Source organism: Emys orbicularis, chromosome 11 (assembly GCF_028017835.1).
Source record: "Emys orbicularis isolate rEmyOrb1 chromosome 11, rEmyOrb1.hap1, whole genome shotgun sequence".
Taxonomy (NCBI): domain Eukaryota; kingdom Metazoa; phylum Chordata; order Testudines; family Emydidae; genus Emys; species Emys orbicularis.
This window is the reverse complement of record NC_088693.1, coordinates 65639236-65660979: the sequence shown is the minus strand read 5'-3', so window position 1 is coordinate 65660979 and position 21744 is coordinate 65639236. Positions and strand designations below refer to the sequence as shown.

General features: G+C 41.8%; 1 protein-coding gene across 1 annotated transcript in view; it reads left to right on the top strand.

Moving 5' to 3' along the window:
- The window catches only part of ERBB4 (erb-b2 receptor tyrosine kinase 4), a 585583-nt gene that overhangs the window by 272535 nt on the left and 291304 nt on the right, over nucleotides 1-21744 (top strand). The window lies entirely within an intron of this gene.

Sequence of the window (21744 nt, the reverse complement as noted above, 5' to 3'; positions counted from 1 at the left end):
CAGAGGAGAGCAACAAAAAATGATAAAAGCTTTAGAAAACCTGACGTTTAAAAAAAAAAACCCTGGGCATGTTTAGTCTTGAGGAAAAAATAGACTGAGGGGGGACCTGATGATACTCTTAAAATATGTTCAGGACTGTTATGAAGAGGATGGTGATTGATTGTTCTCCATGGCCAGTGAAAGGAGGAGAAGAAGTAATGGGCTTAATCTGCAGCAAGGGAAATTTAGGTTAGCTATTAGGCAAAACTTTCTAACTGTAAGGGTAGTTAAGCTCAGGAAGAGGCTTCCAAGGGTAGTCATGGAGTCCCCATCATTGGAAGCTTTTAAAAACAAGTTGGACAAACACCTATCAGGGTTGGTCTAGGGTTACTTCATCCTGCCACAGTGCACGGGGCTGGACTTGATGATCTCTCGAGGTCCCTTCCAGCCCTATATATCTATGAAAGTAAAGCTACTCAGAGCCTGTCTTCAAAGAGCCACTCGTTTGGTCAGTCTACACAGAGCAATTTTTGGCTGTATTACCTGCAAGAGATGGGGAGAGACAGAAATTCCTGCATGCTGTACATCTCTGCACTAATATAGCTTAGGCTAAAACCTCAAGACTCCACCCAAGACCTGGATTCCTTAGTCATTGAAGCAGACATACAAAAGAAGTGTCAGTTTAATATTTCATACAGTTTCTAAAACATTTCATATGTAACCCAGCATGGTCTGCATAAGATCCAAATTCTAGATGACCTATTCATTCTGAACATGTGCCCACTGTACTTCCTTAGCGAGTCAAAGCACATGAAAGCACTCAGTGTAGTTTTTCACTATTTCTCTCCAGGGTTACTTTTTTAGTTCAACATCTTTCTCTTTCTCTCTGACCCTCCCATTCAGCCAGGAGTATTAGTTATTTACGGAATGGTTCAAAATTATGAGGGAAGAAATCCTAAGGTAAAGAAGCAGTGTCTTTTCAGTGTCTTTTAAATATGAACTGCTGCTAATCTAGTTCCTCTTCTTTAGGGTGTAAAGTAATTTGTTCATTTCCGAAGTAATGGTTTATGAAACTAAGGTGCAGAGTGTTGTCAAGGCAAAACCCTGTCTCCTATTTGTCTGTAGGACACCTGTGTTAAATGATGATGACAAACTAATTGATGGTAAGAAAAATCTTCCAGCATCAATGGAGAAGCTTGTTTTACTGCTTTCTAGAAGGTATTAATATTAGTAATTAGTGTACCTATGTTTATAAATGGTCTGTATCTTCCTCTAAGACATTAGTATACAAGGGGAGGCATTTTTGGCTAGTGAAAGTGCATCCTTTTCTAAAAAGTAAAAAGTGTAACCAATCTTAGTTTTAATTAAGAGAGTAAACACATAGCTGAGTTGTGTGCTTAAGTGGGAAATTCGAAAGGAACCCCCTAAACTGATTTAAAAATAGAAGCATCTTAATTTGTTTTAGCCTGGAGATGTTTTCAGTGCCCTGTTTATTCTTGTCTGGCAAGAATCATTTTATACACTCTGAAAGGATAATTATCCCTGTAGGTGAATCTAATTCACCAAAGGAGAAAGACCTGAATTTTTAATAAAAGGAGGGGTTCTTTTAAAGCAGCATAAGTACAGTAATTCTTCTGTATATGTGTGTGCCTCTGTTCTCTTCCTGCCTTATAATATATTAGTTTGTGTGTGTGTGTTTTCCCCAGCTATGATTTCTCCATGACCCCTAAAGAAACCTTAACCATATATAGTGCCATATGGTAGCTTTACTTTACAATGCGGGATGCTAGTCTAGCATGCCATTTCTGCCCTTTGAAAGGATGCGAGTTCAAATCTCTGCTGTGCCGGCTGAGAGTCAGATGCAGATGAAAAGCTGCCAGAGCTTTAGATCGCTGTCTGCCGTGCCAAAAAGGTGAAGGACGAGTGGAGTCCCGAATGAAATGTGGTTGTCAAAATACTGTATATTGCACAGGGTTTGGGGCAATGTTAGAGAGAACTCAGCCTATTGGATTGTCACATACTGTACCTAAGACAAATGCATCCCTCTTTTAAGCCAGCTACTGATTTTTACATCAGAAGTAGAAAATTGACATCCTGCCCTGAGCTTAATGAAACTCCCCCTGGACTATATTGTCTCCTATGTGAGTTACTTAGATGTAAAGGGGAGGAAACTTTTGAGGGGTTTAAATGAGTGATGTTTCCTTCTAATATTTTTGTCGACGGTGTGTGCTTTGTGTCAGCCTGGAGTAGGGAGCTACCTTTTGACTACCAAAACCAATGGATCCATGTGATCTACACATCTCTCAAGGAAACCACCAAGGCCCTATGACACCCCCTCCCCACACACTCTGACTACTTTGCATCACTCCCCCTTCTAGCTGGCAGCCAGTGGCATCCTCTCCTCTGCATTCATGTTGTGGGTGAGGACGGTGCCTGTGATAATTCAGACAGCATCAGCATTAACTCAGGCACAGAATCCCAGTGGATTTGAGGAAGAGGGATGAACCTGAGGAGAGTGGCAATTACTAAACTTCTCACCCCTGGACATCTCCTTCTCCTTCCCCAACTGCAGTGACCAATCCCCAGCAAGAGGCCTCTATAGGGGGTGAAGTGCTGAGAATAAGGATGCCTAGAAGTTCCCTTTCCCCTCTTCTGCACTGCTCCCTTCTGGAATCTGCTTTGATCTCTGTATCCAATGATAATTTGGACCTTAACAAATGCAAGCACTGCTTAAACTGTCTGCAGAATTTCTCACCTCAACTCACCCTGTTGATTAAAAAAAAAATACTTGTTGCTGCTTTAGTCAATCACTGACTCCACTGGGAAGCAGCAATTGGGCTGAGAATGAAAACCAAACGCAAACGTTTAAAACTGGCACACGAGGAGAAGTAATGGGCATTGCAAGATGGTGCCTGTGTGCGTGATCTATCGAACCGCAGGATGGTAACTGAGTTGGAAGGAAACTGTGACAGATGGACGATGTGCAGAGTGAGCCGCAGTCACTAACTAGAAAATATTATTCACACCAGGAAAAATGACTCCTAGAAGGAGAAGAACTGTAACACCAGTGAGGTTTTAAATTGACTGTGGGCATTTTAGTATGGCTGAAATTTGGAATAAGGAGAGGGCCCTGCTGAAACAATATGTACTTCAGAAATGCCTTTGCTTTGAATTGTCTTGTGTCACACCATGGGACAGCATAGGCCTTCGTCATGCAGTGCCTCTCTCTCCCTGCATGTGAAAAGCTTTGTTAATGTAGAGTTAAGGTTGCAAGCCCTGTGCTACTTGTGCCTTTGCAGAACACCAGGATCAGACTCTACCACGCTTCCTGGAGGCAACCCATCACGCCTCTACAATGATTCCCAAGGCAGGGGGTTTGGGCTGGAGGAGCGATGTTCCAAAGCAGTACCTGCACAGGGGAATTCTCCCTTGGCCGTTTGAAGGTTTTTTTACAGGCATTATGTGCGGGCAGATCATGGGGCAGAATCCCTCTCTAGGAGTTTGAGTCTCAAAACACAAATATTGCAAAACAGAGAAATGTGGAGTGAAAGTCTCTTTACTTATCACTTACAAGGAGAATGAAAAACACACACACACACACACACAAAAGAAATGCAGATTGAAGGTGACATCCCTCACCCCCTTAACTCTGCCCCTTTTAATGGCAGGAGATTATAGTGCCTTACATCTCCTTCAACCTTTCATCCAATGTGACCTCTGTCAATCAGCAGTTCCAGTACTCCCTGGATTAATTGTGATGTGCAGAGCATGCTGAGCGTCCATTGGAGCGCATGGGTAGAAATACTCATGTGGAGTTGTGGTGTGCACAAAGAAAATGACTGCTCTCGATCAAAGCAGATGAGATATCAATTTATGGCTCCCAGAAGACTCCCTGTCTCCCATCAGGGCTAGAAAGCCATGTGTCTCGGGCCTACAGAAAATGGTTCCCTTCTAGGGACCTGTGTTTGACTCGGCGGGAGGGGCCCAGCTCTGCCCATTTCAGCATCTTCTGACCAGTCCCAAAGCTGCAGCAGCTCAGCTGCCTTCTGGAAAGGCAGTAATTGGCCTTTTCAAAGTGCATTTTTGATTCAAAGTATTGTGAATATGGATTAACAGTAGCTTGGTGCATATGGTCCTTCCAGCATCAGTATTCTGGAACTACCTTGAATAGAATACCAACTGGCTGCATACTGATGAAGCTGAGGGAATAAATGAATAAAATATATAAACAAGTGAACTTCTGAAAGCTGGAAAGCCTGTAAAGTTGTGCTGGGCCTAAAGAATCCCCTGGTAAACAAGACAGGGTTTTTTTTTTTCGTTTTTACACTTTGGGATCACTTCTTATTATATTATCTTGTCTGTAATTAGAAATCTTGTGAAACTAAGAACTGCTAAATTAATTGAATTTTTAGTGCCGGGAGTTTGCCCGGAGGCACTCAACTAACTGGCCTTCATGAGATTTGACTTTCCAAGAGTTTTCTTCTCTTCCCCACCTCAGTCCTTTGTAAAAGAAACCATCTTTTCCATCTACTAATTAACCCTGTGGCCAACAAGCAAATCTTTTGTAAGCTTTGAAGACCGCGACTAGCTGCCTGTACAAGTAATGCTGGATTAAGTTGACTTCATATGCCATTTTGAACAGAACTTTTGAAGCCCAAGAGGAAGAAAGTGTATTAAACCAAGTGAGGAAAAAAATAACCCAGAGTATGTTATTTACCTATTTTTATCATCTAAATGTTCCTGTCCTTTTACTCACTGGTAACCAATTTTGGAGCCTTGCAGTTTCTCACTGGGACAGAAATTGTCAACAAATACCTCTCTATCTTATAGAACTGGAAGGGACCCTGAAAGGTCATCGAGTCCAGCCCTCTGCCTTCACTAGCAGGACCAAGTACTGATTTTTGCCCCAGATCCCTAAGTGGCCTCCTCAAGGATTGAACTCACAACCCTGGGTTTAGCAGGCCAATGCTCAAACCACTGAGCTATTCCTCCCCCCGTGATAGTTTCTAGCATAATGTACTTATTTACAAAATGCATTCAAAGGTCCATTTACCTTAAAAAGAGAGGAGGAAAAAAAAAAGCAGTAAAGCTACAGTCATTTCAACTTGCAGAGACTCTGGCTAACACTACTGAGTTCAGTCCTGAAGACATGCAAACAGCTGCTTTTGTCTAAACCCTCTCCTTGCTCGTATCACACTGCCTCTTCCTGTGTCCTACTTCTCATCTGTCCATTCACTTCAGAAACTCTAGGCCTTTTTCTCCATATGAAGCAGGGACTAGTCCTGGTGGTTCTAGGCATTAACTCTTTCTAACTTGGTCTCACTTCACTTCACTTCTTGACTCCTTTTCCTATTTCCATGGGGTCAGAGGTGCCCATGAATCTTCATCGTTCTTTTTGGTCTACGGCACGCGTTCATATGTCTTGGAGTTCCAATCCTTTTCTCTTCACAGAGTTTTTCCATAGTATCCTAGGTCTTCCATGTCCTTTCCTGCTCTCCTCTTCCTCCCATAATTTCTTGGCTGGTCATTCATCCTCCATTCTTATCACACATCCAGCCCACCTCAAACATGCACTTTCCAGCCTACTTCATCTTCCCCCAATGTCTTCCAAGCCCATCGTTCTGGCATTGTCTACTCTATACCGTAAAACTGCTCTAGAAGAATGTCTGGAATGGATGTAGTTTAATCAGTGCTGAATCCAGCTTAAACAGAAGTATAGACAAGGGTACTGTTTCCCTACAGATGAATCGGTTTGGAATACATTTAATTGCATAGTGATGGTAATATTAGAAGATACAGCTCCTAGTCCAGGAATAAAGTGTGTTCTGCAACTAAATATGGGGACGAAAGCACTCAGTGGCACAAGAAAGGTTGCAGTGGTATTGGTCAGATACAGGTTAGAATGGGAGACTATCCAAAATGTGGTAGGCCATGTTAAAAAAAAAAAAAAAAGTAGGCAGTATCCTTTGCTAGACAAGATATTGATCTTACAGCAATTGTATGCCAATGTTTATGCTGCTTCAGTACTAAATTATAAAAGAGGCAAAAAATTGGGCATAATTAAAGTAATTTTGAACAGAAGGAAATGGGTTAGCTGAAAATACTGTTGTGACAGAATGCTAACAAGTGTCTAGGATTAGTGAGAACCATCTACATTTGCACAAGAATCATCACCCAGCAGTATAGAACATGCACCAAGGCAAATTCTACTGACAGTCCTGCCAGGATTGGAAGCTGAATTACAAGTCAGACAAAAACTAGGAATAGAAAAACCAATGGCATAGTAGCAGTCATTAAAGAAAAAGAAAACTAAAGAGACTTAGCCATAAACAAAGGTGTCATTAGAGGAGGTTTTGGAACAAATTGATAAAATGAACAGCAATAAGTCACCGGGACCAGATGGTATTCACCCAAGAGTTCTGAAGGAACTCAAATGTGAAATTGCAGGACTACTAACTGTCATCTGTAGCCTATCATTTAAATCAGCTTCTGTACCAAATGACTGGAGGATAGCTAATGTGACACCAATTTTTAAAAGGGCTCCAGAGGAGACCCCAGCAATTACAGGACAGTAAGCCTGACTTCAGTACCAGGCAAATTGGTTGAAACTATAGTAAAGAACAAAATTATCAGACACATAGATGAACATAATTTGTTGGGGGAATGGTCAACATGTTTTTTTGTAAAGGGAAATTATGCCTCACCAATCTACTGGAAGTCTTTGAGTGGGTCAACAAGCATGTGGACAAGGGGGATCCAGTGGATATAATGTATTTAGATTTTCAGAAAGCCTTTCACAAAGTCCCTCATCAAAGGCTCTTAAGCAAAGTAAGAAGTCCTGGGATAAGAGGGAAAGTTCTCTCATGAACTGGTAACTGGTTAAAAGATAGGAAACAAAGGGTAGAAATAAATGGTCAGTTTTCAGAATGGAGAGAGGTAAATACTGGTGTCCCCCAGGGCTCTGTACTGGATCCAGTTCTATTTAACATATTCATAAACGATCTGGAAAAAGGGGTAAACAGTGAGGTAGCAAAATTTGCAGATGATACAAAACTACTCAAGATAGTTAAGTCCCAGGCAGACTGTGAAGAGCTACAAAAGGATCTCTCAAAACTGGGTGACTGGGCAACAAAATGGCAGATGAAATTCAATGTTGATAAATGCAAAGTAATGCACCTTGGAAAACATAATCCCAACTATACATATAAAATTATGGGGTCTAAATTAGCTGTTACCACTCAGGAAAGAGATCTTGGAGTCATTGTGGATGGTTCTCTGAAAACATCCACTCAATGTGCAGCGGCAGTCAAAAAAGCGAACAGAATTATGGGAATCATTAAGAAAGGGATAGGTAATAAGACAGAAAATATCATATTGCCTCTATATAAATCCATGGTACACCAACATCTTGAATACTGCATGCAGATGTGATTGCCCCATCTCAAAAAAGATATATTGGAATTGGAAAAGGTTCAGAAAAGGGCAACAAAAATGATTAGGGGTATGGAATGGCTGCTGTATGAGGAGATAATAAAACTGGGACTTTTCAGCTTGGAAAAGAGATGACTAAGAGGGGATATGATAGAGGTCTATAAAATCATGACTGGTGTGGAGAAAGTAAATAAAGAAGTGTTATTTACTCCTTCTCATAACACAAGAACTAGGGGCCACCAAATGAAATTAAAAGGCAGCAGGTTTAAAACAAACAAAAGGAAATATTTTTTCACACAATGCACAGTCAGTCTGTGAAACTCTTTGCCAGAGGATGTTGTGAAGGCTATAACAGGGTTCAAAAAAGAATTAGATAATTTAATGGAGGATAGGTCCATCAATGGCTATTAGCCAGAATGGGCAGGGGTGGTGTCCCTAGCCTCTGTTTGCCAGAAGCTGGGAATGGGCGACAGGGGATTACCTGTTCTGTTCATTCCCTCTGGGGCACCTAGCATTGGCCTCTATCAGAAGACAGGATACTGGGCTAGATGGACCTTTGGTCTGACCCAGTATGGCTGTTCTTATGAACATTACTGACTACTATGCTTACATCCACATTATTTAGTTTCCAGTCACACTTTTTATCGATCTATGGCCCCCATCAGGGTAAGATCAACTCCTATCGGATGAAAAAGCAGTTCTTTCACAGTACTCAATTTGCCAGAGAGCAGAGGGAGGTTTTGTAGCCTGTCACATAGTTTCAATACAGGACATTTTCAAGTGAAAGGCACAAGCCCATCAAACCTTAAAAAGTCGTAACTGGAATTCCTATTCTCATAGTTGATGTTGTCTCTCAGGCATGGCTAACAAGATATAAAGGAAATGTGATATCTTATTTAAAGGGAATGTAAGTAGGAAATTTCAAATTCAGTGGATATGGACTCCACTTTGGAGTCCAGCCAGTAGCTTATTAGGTCATGCATTTACTAAAGTTGACATTAAACTTGATCCATCCCAAATACAAGACAGTAGGCAAATGCCTGTACTGAAACACATCTGGAATCAACTGTAGCACTGCTGCAGAATTATCCCAGGCTATAGCTACATTGTGACAGTTTGTAAAGAAAGGTTTCAGAGTAGCAGCCGTGTTAGTCTGTATCCGCAAAAATAACAGGAGTACTTGTGGCACCTTAGAGACTAACAAATTTATTAGAGCATAAGCTTTCGTGGGCTACAACCCACTTCTTCGGATGCATATAGAGTGAAACATATATTGAGGAGATATATATATACACACATACAGAGAGCATGAACAGGTGGGAGTTGTCTTACCAAGTCTGAGAGGCCAATTAAGTAAGAGAAAAAAAACTTTTGAAGTGATAATCAAGGTAGCCCAGTACAGACAGTTTGATAAGAAGCAAGTGTGAGAATACTTACAAGGGGAGATAGATTCAATGTTTGTAATGGCTCAGCCATTCCCAATCCCTATTTAGCCCTGAGTTGATTGTATCTAGTTTGCATATGCATATGCATATGCATATGCAAATGGCTGAGCCATTACAAACATTGAATCTATCTCCCCTTGTAAGTATTCTCACACTTGCTTCTTATCAAACTGTCTGTACTGGGCTACCTTGATTATCACTTCAAAAGTTTTTTTTCTCTTACTTAATTGGCCTCTCAGACTTGGTAAGACAACTCCCACCTGTTCATGCTCTCTGTATGTGTGTATATATATCTCCTCAATATATGTTTCACTCTATATGCATCCGAAGAAGTGGGTTGTAGCCCACGAAAGCTTATGCTCTAATAAATTTGTTAGTCTCTAAGGTGCCACAAGTACTCCTGTTATTTTTGTAAAGAAAGAGGTTCCATGGAGCTGGGACAATCAAGTTGTATAGCTTTTCAGAGAATGAAGGATATCGTCATTAGATCCAGTTCTTAAGGGGTTTATTTATTTATTTATTTATTTTATAAGGACAAGGAGTTTTTCCATGTTGTTGCCTTGTTGGATGGACATGGGGCAGCTCTGCTCCGAGATAGGCCATTGGCCTTCGTGTCAAGTGCATTAACCAAGACTCATAGGAGAAGTGCTTACCATTGAATTTGTCATTGATTGTAATAGATAGATAGATAGATAGATAGATGTAGCAAGAAAGTCCCAATAACATCAGATGACTAGCTTCTAGATATTGTACTGGGAAAGCCACTGCATTCAGATACCACCTCCCTATCCCAGCTGTCCCCGCCTCCCCCCCCCCAAAAGAATATATATATATATATATATATATATATATATATATATATATATATATATATATATATAATCTGTAGAGGATGCTACTGATACTAGAGTCATTTGACTTTCAAGTAGAAAAATTCTCCTGGAAAGGAAGTAGCAGTGGCAAATTGTCATGCTACATTTACTCTCAAGACACCTCACATAAAGAGCCAATGCTAGAGGAGCAGGGACAGTCCCACCGTTACATATCTCAGCAGTTGGGAGAGATAAATTGAGAGCTGCTACTGGCAGACATGAAACATTGAAGGGTTTGATCAAAATATTACATAGAAAATGGCCTGACAAGGGAAAGCATTTAAAGCAAAGTTGTGGCCAGACTGGCAGCATAAGAACGAGTTAGCTGAGCGAATAAAAATACTGCAAGAGGACAGGAGTACTGCAAGAATTCTGAGAAAATTATTGGAGAGCCCTCCTGGGTTTGGTCCGTGTGATCTGAAGTTTGCTTTGCAATGAACTAACCCAGATGGTTTGCTTAGAAGTTCACTTTGGCTACCAGGCCTCCTCTCTATTGGACATCTCAGCGAAGCCTGGTCGCTTCCCTTCCTGTCCTGCAATTGGATGCTTACTCCATGGCCCCACCTCTCTTCTGCAGACTCTATTGACTGTTGTCAAGTAGGGTTTCAGGCTGTGCACTCGCGAAAGGGTCTCTGGGAGACAAGGATGGGATGGGTCCCCAACAGGGCAGTGGGAGACAGAAAATACCGACTAGTCCTGCTGTCATCAGCTATGATTAGCTAGTCATAATACCCTAGAATATGGAGGTTCACAGTGTGGTTGGGATTACAAGGCTTCCCTCCAGTGCACCCGTGAAGAGAACTATGGGGCGCTCCCATAGTAATAAAGCTGGGAGCAGTGGGTGTGGCACTGTTTCCAAGTGCCTTTTGCCATGTTTGGGGATTTGATCTGCTACTTGCTCCTGAAAGGACCTGTCTAGAGGCTGCTTGTAGAGTCTGCAGGTGTGATAGCAGCTATCTGATGCCCCCTGCAATCACAAGGGAGCAGCGTCAGAATCCCCTGCACTGGCCACCCATGCTTAATGATGTAGACTACACACTGAATTAATATTCTACGTCCTCTGGAGAGAAGCTGTAATCACAGCACCAACACCAGACAAGCTATGGAAGAAATTGGGCTAGGATCCAACATGATAGGACAAAAAGGATTATCTTCTTGCAGCTTATCTCAGCACCTATCTGGAGCTGATCCGTCTGACGGACCAGAAAGCTATTGCTGTAATAATGCTGTATCACTCTGCTTTTAGTCAGACCTGTCATGGGCTGCAGTTCAAGAGTGAGGAATTTTAAATGTCCCATGGAGTGGGAAGCAGAACATGTGACAACAAGTCCCGTGTATCTTTTATTAAATGGTGTTATAGGACACTTGGCACCAGGAGCCCCGAACATGTGAAAGGAGACTGCCAGGGACACACTGGATTAGCTACTTTGGACGGTGGGCTCACAGAAATACTGGGTAGTGCCCGGCAGGATTATCACCTGAGAACTGTTAACAGACCTCCAATTCTGGGAGGTCTGATCGTGACACACCTATGGTCCCTCTGTCAAGCCTGCTCACAGACCTGCTGGCTTCCAGTGGGGATTTTGGGAGGAGGCAAGATTCCACTGCAGTTCCTTCCCTTAGTCAGTGCTCTTTGGGCAGGCAAGCTTCATTTCCTCCTCCCCTCTCCCTGATGCCCTACCAGCGCTCAGCCAACAGGGAGTAGCTGGCTGAGAGCAGAGAAGGGGATTAGGGAAGTGACACACTTGAAATTCAACAGATTTATCAGCTGTGAGATGTTCAGAGGGCCACAGCTGTGTTTTTTGTCACGAAAATCCTTTTAGTGCGGCAGCAATTTGCTATTGTCCGTGAGTCGCTAAGATGAGCACAATCAAATCATCGTGTGTTAAAAGAGAAATTATTAGGAAGGAACAAACTGCTGTGTTGTCGTTTGGGTGAGATATTTACCGGTGACTGTGAGCACCCACCCCTGCTCTACGGTCACAGTCCACATGTTATGCAGTGTCCAAAATTGCCCCCTTCCAACAAAAAAAAGAAAAATAAGATGAGCTTAAGGTTCCTTCCTCTTGACTTCTCACCCTAGGTCCGCTCCATCTCTCACAGAGCCTCTCTCACCTTTCTTATATACAGGTGAAATAACAAGCTGTTTGCATCTGCGAGACAGCGTAATCCACCTAGTTATTCCCTAGAGCAAGCTGCTTACCTTAGTGCAAACACACCCTTACATTAAATCTTTGTCTTTTGGTAATAGGTGTTACAAACAAACCGACCATTTGTCTCTGACTGTTGGAGCAGTACTGCCCTTCATATTTAGTAGAAGCATGTCTCTTATTGGCATCAGCCTTTAAAGTGGTACCATCCATAGACACTTGGTTAAACTTTATCAGAGACTCATTATCACTTGAATAACTTGATTTCATTTTTTTTTTTGAAAACAGAAGCCAAAAGATTTTGAGACCTAATGGGCAGCAATTCTTTCATTCCTGAAGCAGCAGGGGGTGGAAGTCTGTATGTCCCCGGCATGGGAGTATGAACAGTGACACAGACATAGATTCTGTGTGATGAATACTTTATCACTTATTTTACAACATGTCACACACATGAAAATAAGATATATTTCTTTATTTGCTTTTTCTGTTAGATTATATTTGTTGCCGAAATTGCACGATAAAAACGGCAAACGCCTTTATGAAAGCAGGAAGAGAAGTTGTTTAAAGATAAACATTTCTATTGTACTTATGACGTTACGATTAATCCTTCTTATAGTGCCATATATGTATATTTTCTAAGAAACTACGTTAAAAGAATGTTAAGGTTGTAAAATGAAGCACTCACAAGTTTGAAAATGCCAGAATTGAGGTTGCCTGTGCAACTTTAATTCAGGTCCCCATGTGTCTACGTTATAATGCAGTCTGTAATTACATGATCACATAACTATTCTCCTGCAGTAACCCTGCCTTGTGAAAGTGGGGAATGTGGAGTTGAGTTGAACTTGTAGAGTTGGTCCATCAGTTACCAGATCAAAGCAGATTATGTGGAGTGGGAAGACATGGTCAGAACGGAAGGAAAAAGGTTTTAGCTGCTGAGTTTTGGTCCACCTGGAGGTCACAGAGATGAGAGTGAGGTGAACCAGGCAGTCGTGGGTTGTTGTCAATAACAATAATGATGATGATAATTAATACTTGACACTTTTGGAGCACCTTCCATTCAAGAATTTCATGGTACCTTGCTTTAATGAATTTGGCCTCACTAACATGCCTGTGAGCTAGCTACGCTTTTACTCTTCCCATTTATCCTAGGGGAACTCAGTGGTTGAGTGACCTGCCTAACATGAAAATGATCCCAACTCACTTGGATACCAGTGAAGAAAGGCAGCAGTGCAGACTGGTTTTCTTTTCGATTTTGATGGAAGGGGTGAGAGCAGCACTGTGGAAAGTGGGAGTGTGCAGCAGGCTAGGAAAAGGGAGGAGGAGATTAAAGAAACAGTCACCTCCTAATTCAGTTCTCACACGTCCTTTAAGAAGGTATCCAGTGGTTTACTGTAAGTCACAATAATGCAAGTTCAGCAACAGGAATGAAACCCCAGATGATATAAAACTATAACAAGAGAGACTATGTGAGGATTTTACCTTTAATCATGCTCTTAAGCCCTGTGGCTCAGAACAAGATGATAATAGGTAAAGTCTTTTTTGCTTTATTTGCTTCATTTAGCTGCTTCTGTTGTTGTCTCCAGTTATTTGCTCTGACTCTCCATTGCCATGACCCTTCCACAGTCATTTACACTAGTGAAAAATCAGGGCGATAGTGCTTCAGACTCACTGTGCACTGGTGCAAATAACTGCACAAGGTCCACCGAGAATGAGGCCCATTGACCCAACATTCAGTTATACGCTAATTTACGGCTCCCTGCAAATACAGAAGATGCATGGAACAGGTGATGGAAACCCAGCATGTTTACTGGTAAAGGCTGGAATAATGTGTTTCGTCTGTTTAAATTTTGTATTATTGTGCTGGATGAAAGACTCGCCTTTAAAAAAGGCACGGTCAGCCTGCATATCAATTAAAACCTGATTTCCCGCTGCACTGTAACCATAAAAACCTGAAACCAAAACCAGGCGGGGCAAGTATGTGCTATGCATTTAATATTAATTTGACTTTGTGTACTTGGGACCAGAATTTTCAAAAGATCCCAGCACCCATCAGTGGGCCCAGGTTAGACTCAGAGCTCAGCTCCCTGTTAGACTCCATGTTGAATGCTGAATGATTTTGAAAATCTGGCCATAGGTCTACAATGGGAGCGGATGGTTGCAGTGCGCTTAGAAAATTTGGCCCCATGCATGGTTGGCATGTATCACTGAACACAGTGGAACAGAAATAAAGAATATTTTGCCATTGCCGCCAAGCTTTGAACTGGCTTCCAGCTAATGACCCAGATAATCTTTACTTGAAATTGTATAATTGAGATGGAAGGCTGTCCGGGGTTTCTAGTTGATACGCAGCATCCGCATCCATGAGCTTTTGACTATGGTCATTGAGCCGAAATACAGAAGGTTAAATCTCTCATTTTCATTATCCAACTGCCCCCATTTCCCCAATACAAATGTGACATTTCAATTTTACACAGTCCAACTCTTCTTAAATCATCTGTACAAAAACTTCAGATCTTGATTGATGATGGATGAGCTATTTTCTCCTAAACCACCCAGTTCTCATTACCCTTTAAAGACATAGCTTATTAATAATGGACCTGAAGTGTTTTCCCAGTGGGCCATCAGCAATCCACTGTGCTAGTAGCTCAAAAGATTTGGTTTAGGGAGCAGGCATGAAATTTCTAGGCCAAAGCCATTCCGAAGGTGATGTATTCAGCTTCCTGGATGAAATATGACAAGGTTGTAAGAGTAATACAGTATATGACAACAGATCGGTGGGTGATAATGGGGAAGATGTGACAATGTCAGCATCCGGAGAGGTATCAACAACGGTAATGGATGCTGGCCTTGAAAATTAAGGACAGACAGCCTCAGTCTGGAATATCTAATTTGTATGTGTAGGATACATCTTGCATGATATACTGTGAAACAGAGCTTTCCAGAGAAAACTCTTAGGAGGTATAAGATGGTCTCCAGTTTTGTTTCTGAAATTCAGATTTGCAATCTCTCTTCTGACTGGTTACAGTGGATGTTTGACGACATCCTTATGCCCTATTGAATACTTACCATTCCCCACCCTCCTTAAAAATAAAATGCTAACAAAAACATGGTGTCTCTCTCTCTCTCTCTTGCCTTGCCATCTGATTTGATAAATCCCAAGGTAGAACTTTAATTTTTAATCTGGAGTAGTAATATCACTTTTAGATCCAATGGAGAAAATATTTAGGGCCAGATTTGGCTCTCAGAAAGGCACACGCAGCCTCCATTTGAAATAGGAGTGAAAGCAGTCAGAGTTGCTCGCAGTTAAGGATACCTTACGGGATCTGAAAATACCTCACTACCTTAATCTGGACAGGAAATTGGGAGAAGTAGAACATCAGTGATTGTGCTGACAGGCCATTTGTGACTGTTCAGGAGAAGAGCCTTTCTTGTGTTGCTTGAACAGATGGATAAGAAGAGAGGTCCCTGCCCCAGAGAACTTACAGTCTAAACAATGTGCAGACAAAGATGGGGGAAGGGATGCAACAAAAGCCTTTTCCTTCACCAACTGTTCAATTATATTTTTTCTATTATATTGATCATATGTGCTTTTTTATAAGAGTTTTTTCCTTCAGACTTCTGACTTATTCTACAATGAAGTTGCTAACATCACCACTGCTATTCCATGGTAAAGGTTAAAGCTGGTCAAGCTGTTCATTACAAATAATATTTGTGATGGATTTACCCACTTTTGGTAATTAGCAAACCAGTTATAAACTGATCCTGATGTTCTCATCTGCTCATTTTTCATAAATATTCTCTGCATGAGACATTTTTGCCCTGTTGGTTGTCTGTGGACTGTTTGCTTTAGCTGTGAGTTACTAATGTTGTGTGATAGGTTACCTAAGTCACATGGTAAGAGTTCTGCTCCATTATTGGCTGAAACTTTTTAAGGAGCAGATATTATGGGTTGCTCATTTCTGGTCTGACATTCTGGGTGAATAATCATTCATAAAATATTAGAGATTCATAAATATTTATTTTTTTCTCAAACGACTGGCAGCTCTGCAAATAACAAGTACAGTGTCCCCATGACTCATAACAAACTGAACTTGGTGCTTCATTTTAAGAAAATATTGGAGTGACAGGATTTCCCCCCCCCCTTTTATTTTTGTACCAGTCAAGTAGCTCTAGTAATGATGATAAAGATTTTCCATTCAGTTCAGAATCAAGTGTCAAGAGTAGGTGGGGCTATTCTCTGCTCTCAGAATCTGTTGCAGCCTTTATGCTGGAGTGGAAGACGGTGCTCTTTTTAGAGCTAAATCTCAGGGCAGATTTTCAAAAACACCTAACGTAGCCAACAGGACTTGTGCTCCAGAATCCTTTACCCCACTTTGTAAATCTCCCCTGGTGGAAACTCTGAGGCTGACTTTTACCCAATATATTGGGTATTTCAGGCAGCAGCGGACCAAGCTTAGAGTGCTATACCTGCTATATTAGGCAGAAGTGCAATGATTAGACACTAATAACTAATATCTCTGGAGATATTTAAGAGTAGGTTAGATAGACATTTATCAGGGATGGTCTAGACAGTATTTGGTCCTGCCATGCGGGCAGGGGACTGGACTCGATGACCTCTCGAGGTCCCTTCCAGTCCTAGAATCTATGAATCTATGAATCTATGAACTTTCCAAATTTGCAAAAAGGATTTTAAAAGCAAAAGAGGACAAAAGCTAAAAATGATGATATTTAAGTAAATTATATTTAAAATACATTCCCATTGTGAACATCTCTTTCCAGTGCTTCTTGTACAGAGATTAGCTCCTATCTGCACAGTTAAAGAGCATAAAATGCACTAAGGGAGCTGTCATTCCATTTCCTACTCTAATTTCCCAGAAAGAGTTCAGCGAAAAGGAACTTCAGGTGTTTCATATGGGGAGGGAGGGGGGAAGTCTGTCAGTATTTTATTTTTTGGTCCACGTTTCTCTACCAACTTGTTTTCATAATCTGGAATCTCTGCCTTTTTTCCTTTTGTTTATTGTTTAACATTATCTCTTGCTTTCAGTGCAGTAAATTAAAATTAGATGATGACTTTATGATGATGAGTTCATTATACTGTAACTCTATTGTATATTGATTACAGTTGTGCTTCATTTGCTTAACACGTATCAGGGTTTATTAGGTCTTTCCAAGAATTGTTCTTGGTAAAAGAGCAGCAGGAAGCAAATCGCATTGGGGCCAGATGCCTGAGCCTGTGTAAATCAAATGTAGCTCCACAGAAGTCAATGGAGTTGGGCTGATTTGCACCAGCTGAGGACCTGGCTCAAGAGGACAAAGAAGAGAGCAAACTGAAGAGGAGGAGTGAGTGTGGATTCAACAGAAAGGGAGGAGGAGAGCAAAAGTATTTGAAAGAAAAAACGAACCTCGGAACTTGAATTAGCTTTCTTATTTGCAAAGGCCAGATTCTGAGATCCTTTGTCCAGTTTACGAGTGTCTTCCTTCATGAGTTACCTTGTTAACTTCAGTGAGATAATCCTTGGACAGGGGGACTATTCTTTGGGAAATAAGGGTATCAGAATCTGGTTCTAAGAAAGGCCAGGGCAGACAAGGAGTGGGTGAGGTTCTGTGGCTTGCAGTGAACGGAAAGTCAAACCAGCTGTTCACAATGGTCACTTCTGACCTCAAAGTCTATGAGTGCAATGCTTATTATTGAAAGGAAGGGTTGCTAATAGAAGTCAGAGAACTTTTTACGTTTACCTTGAGTTAACATTTGTGACAGCTTGTGATTCATTGTTGTTGCAGGAAAGGGGCCTGATTCTTAAACCCTTATTCACAATTAATAGCTTCTTACTCTACATGTAGCCCCATTGAAACTAGTGGAACTATATTAGAATAAAGGGCTATTGAGTGTATCAGAATGTACAGAAGTTTCCTATCAAGCAAATTGAGGCCATTTTTGATAAGCATTGTCAAGTGAATGCATGTATAAATAAATTATGTCTTTGGCAGGTATTTGGATATATCAATTGTTAGCAACACTATTTAAAATCCATTTGTAAATGTTTAGCAGGAGATGAAGGTAGATCTTCAATGTATGTCAGACAATATTTTTTTGGATTAGGATTCGGGGCAGATTTGCTAATCGTGTGTCGATGGGATAAAAAGGAGAAATGGTCGCTAACCATGTTTTCAAAAGTCCTGCTAAATCCTGCCTTTCTCTTGGGACAGAATTGCTAACAGCTGCTGTGCGGGATATGTCAGGGATCATAAGAATATCATACAGACAGATCAGTAGTCTACCTCTAATCTGGATTCCTTTCTGTGCAAAATAGTTATTATTGTCTTAAACCAAAGGTTTCCTAGAAATAAATGTCAAACCTTAAACCAAAGGTTTCCTAGAAATAAATGTCAATACCGGTAACTGATTAATGTGGAGGAAGGAGGAGTTTGCATGTGATCCCTTATTTAATATGTTATTTTATGGAGACTATCTCCTTTATATGATATGTAAATCCTAATATTCGTAGTGAAAAATGCAGGGTCTTATTTTCTTCTTGTTTGTAGATGTTAATATTCCCCTGAGAAGTTTTTAAAGATTTGCTCTGGATCTGTTGACTACAAATAACCTTAATCATCGGCAAAGTAGGCAAGATTTACTTTTAATGTGTCCTTAAGAAGGATGCCACTCCTAGCAGCAATAGCACCCATTAATGTCATTCTAAGATGCCATTAGTAAGTAACCTTCAAATTTTCTTTGCTAGGACTTGCATTTGTGACACTGAGTGGCTCATGGGGTTTTAACTCCCCAGCTCTTACCTATGAGAGTAATGATGAGTCACGTGGCTAAAAGTTTGTCCAGTGCTTTGAAACACTGAAAAACAAGAAAGGAAACAGTGGAACCAACAGGATTCCTGGAAGGTGAAAAGCAATTGTTTTGAAAAGAAATCCTGCTGCTGCTGCTTCTATCTCGAGTAGAATAGCCTTCTCTATTGAGATTTGAGGAATCAGACCTTTAAGGAGATAGAGAAATAAGGAATGCTTAAAAAAAAGTAAGCATTGCCACAGAAATTATGTAATGACTAGATACTAATAACTTCACAAATTAGCAAAAAAATATTTTAGAAACAAAGAGGACAAACAGTAAAAAAGATTCTATTTCAGGAAGTTATATTTAAAGTACATTTCCATTATGAGTATCACTTTCTAATACTTCTTGTACATGGATTAGCTCCTATCTGCACAGTTAAAGAGCATAACGTGCACTAAGGGAGCTGTCATTCCATTTCCTAGTCTAATCTGCTAGAAGAGTTCAGGGAAAAGGAACTTCGGGTGTTTCGTAGAGGGGAAAGTCTGTAGGGTTTTTGTCTGCCTTTCTTTGCCTACTTGGCTGTTTTTCTCTTGCTTGCACTGCTGTAAATTACAATTCTTACGTTCAAGGAAACCTTACCACTATCAGGTTAAAGCCCCCAAAAGTGAGAGCCTCACTCCCGCTCTGGCCCCTTTATGCCAGGGAAAAGGACTGGAGCAGCGTAAAGGGGGCTGTAAGCTGGGGAAGGATTTCTGAGGACAGCTGCATGTTGCCCAAGGACTAGGGTGACCATATGTCCTGCTTTGGCTGGGACAGTCCCCCTTTTTAAGCCCTGTCCTGGACGTCCTGTCTTTTCTGGCAAAAATGGGCATTTGTCCCAGTTGCAAGTTGCTCTGATCAGTTGGCAAGAGCAAATGGAACAAATTCCCAGTTTAGCCAAAAAAGAGAAACATTTGGGGAGGCCAGTGGCGACACGAGGTGCTGGGTGGTGGGTCTTGGGCAGACAGCCTAGGGCTCAGGCGGTCAACCTCAGCCCCAGTCCCAGGCAGCCAGCCCAGGGCGGTGCAGGGCTCGGGTGGTCAGCCCCAGTCCCGAGTAGCCTGGGGCTTGGACGAGCAGCAACGCCAAGTGGCTCAGGACAGCCCTGTGTGGGGTACGGGTGGGGCTCAGGATGCCAGGTTGCTCAGGCCAGCCCTGCACTGTGGCCCAATTTTACTTTGGTAAATATGGTCACCCTACCAAGGACCCCATCAAAAGCCCTGGCATACATGGTGTCAGTAACGGAAGGTGCGTTTCAGAGCGGGGATGGAGCACATAGATGTCACTGCAGAGATTCTGGGCTGTGCTGCCATCCACAGGGACTGTGGCTGTGTTCATTAAGACGGCTTCTCGGTGTTGCCTATTACTTCAAGGACAACTTTACCCCCTGGAGCAGCCCATTCAGGATGGTGCAAAGCCATCTGAGCCCTTCCTTGCCTTGTGCTGTGAGTTCTGTGCCGTGCCACTTGGAGGCACAGCACCAAATCTCTCACCCCTAGCGTTTTCCATAATGGATCTTCTGTGTATTGTGGGTAAAAGCAGATGAGTTTCATCTTACCGACTTGTTCTGAAAAAGAACAAAGCAGGAGATGCAGAATCTTTTACTGAACCAGTTTCAATTACAAAACTCAATTTTGGGAGCTATAGGTCACCTTTTCTGATGACAACTCTCCAAGAATAGGAGACTTTCATCAAGGGAATGCAAAATATTTGGGGGGATATAATCAATGGTGTTTACTGAGCTTTTTTTCATGGAAAATTTTGACAAAAGTGGAAAGAAAAGTTTTCATCTAAATTCTCCAAGGAAAATTTCATTTGTTTTCACCAGAAATTCAAAAACCAAAATATTTTGTCTGGAAACTGAAATATCTTGGTTTGATTTGCAAATGCTGCCACAGGGCCTTATGGAAGTTGTAGTCCGGGTGCCTCATGATCCCATTCTATTCTATAGACTGGGCTCCCTAGTGAGACTACAATTCTCACTTATGCACCATAGTCTCCGGGCTTGTCTTCACTACCCGCCGATCCGGCGGGTAGCAATCGGTCTATCGGGGATCGACTTACCGCGTCTAGTGAAGACGCGATAAAATCGATCCCTGATCGCTCTGCCGTCGACTCCGGAAATCCACCACGGCAAGAGGCGGCAGCGGAGTCGGTGGCAGCGCGGCAGCGGTCGACTTTCCCCCGTCCTCACAGCCAGGTAAGCCGACCTAAAATACGCAACTTCAGCTACGGTATTCACGTAGCTGAAGTTGCGTATCTTAGGTCGGACCCCCGCTGTAGTGTAGACCTAGCTTCCCTAATGAGAAGTGGCAATACCTCAAGGGAGTCCCTGATCATGGTGCATCATAGGAGAAGCAATCCTGTTGAGAAGCACAGCCCATAGAGATGAATGGGGAGAACTGCAGCTCCCAAATCAAAATGTTTCTGGGTTTGGGTGTTTTGGTTTTTCGATGAGAAATTGAAGCCAACATTTTCACACACAAAAATCCTTTTGTCAAAACCCCCAATTTTCCATCATAAAACAGTTTAGATCGAAAAAATAATGAATTGCTGATAACTAGACATTAAATATATGGTTGAGAAGACATGCACTTGAAAGGAGAGAAGCTATTTCTGTTACCCTCGTGATAACATGTGGCCCAATCCTAATACTCCGTCTATTTCCACTCCCCTGCATATACCCGTTATGCGAAGGGCTGCAAGGGTGGTGGTGGTATTGGTCAGGAGAATTCTCAGTTGCCTGAGGAAGGACAAAAGAGCTGTGTCTGGCGTCCAGAACCTGGCCCATAATGCCAAAGTGTGGTCCACAAACACGCAGCTTTTCTCCGCTACTGTATTTCAGGTGCATGAGAGAATGTGGCCTTTATCATAGAAGACTCTAGAGTATTTAACCTGAGAGTTGGCAAGTCGTGCATAGAACCGTCTCTTATCAGTAGAGAATAGAATGAAGATAACCGTTCAGATAGACTGCATGGCAGTGTAATCACAGAACGCGCTTTTCAGTGGTCATGACACATGCACCAAATTCTACCAGTCCT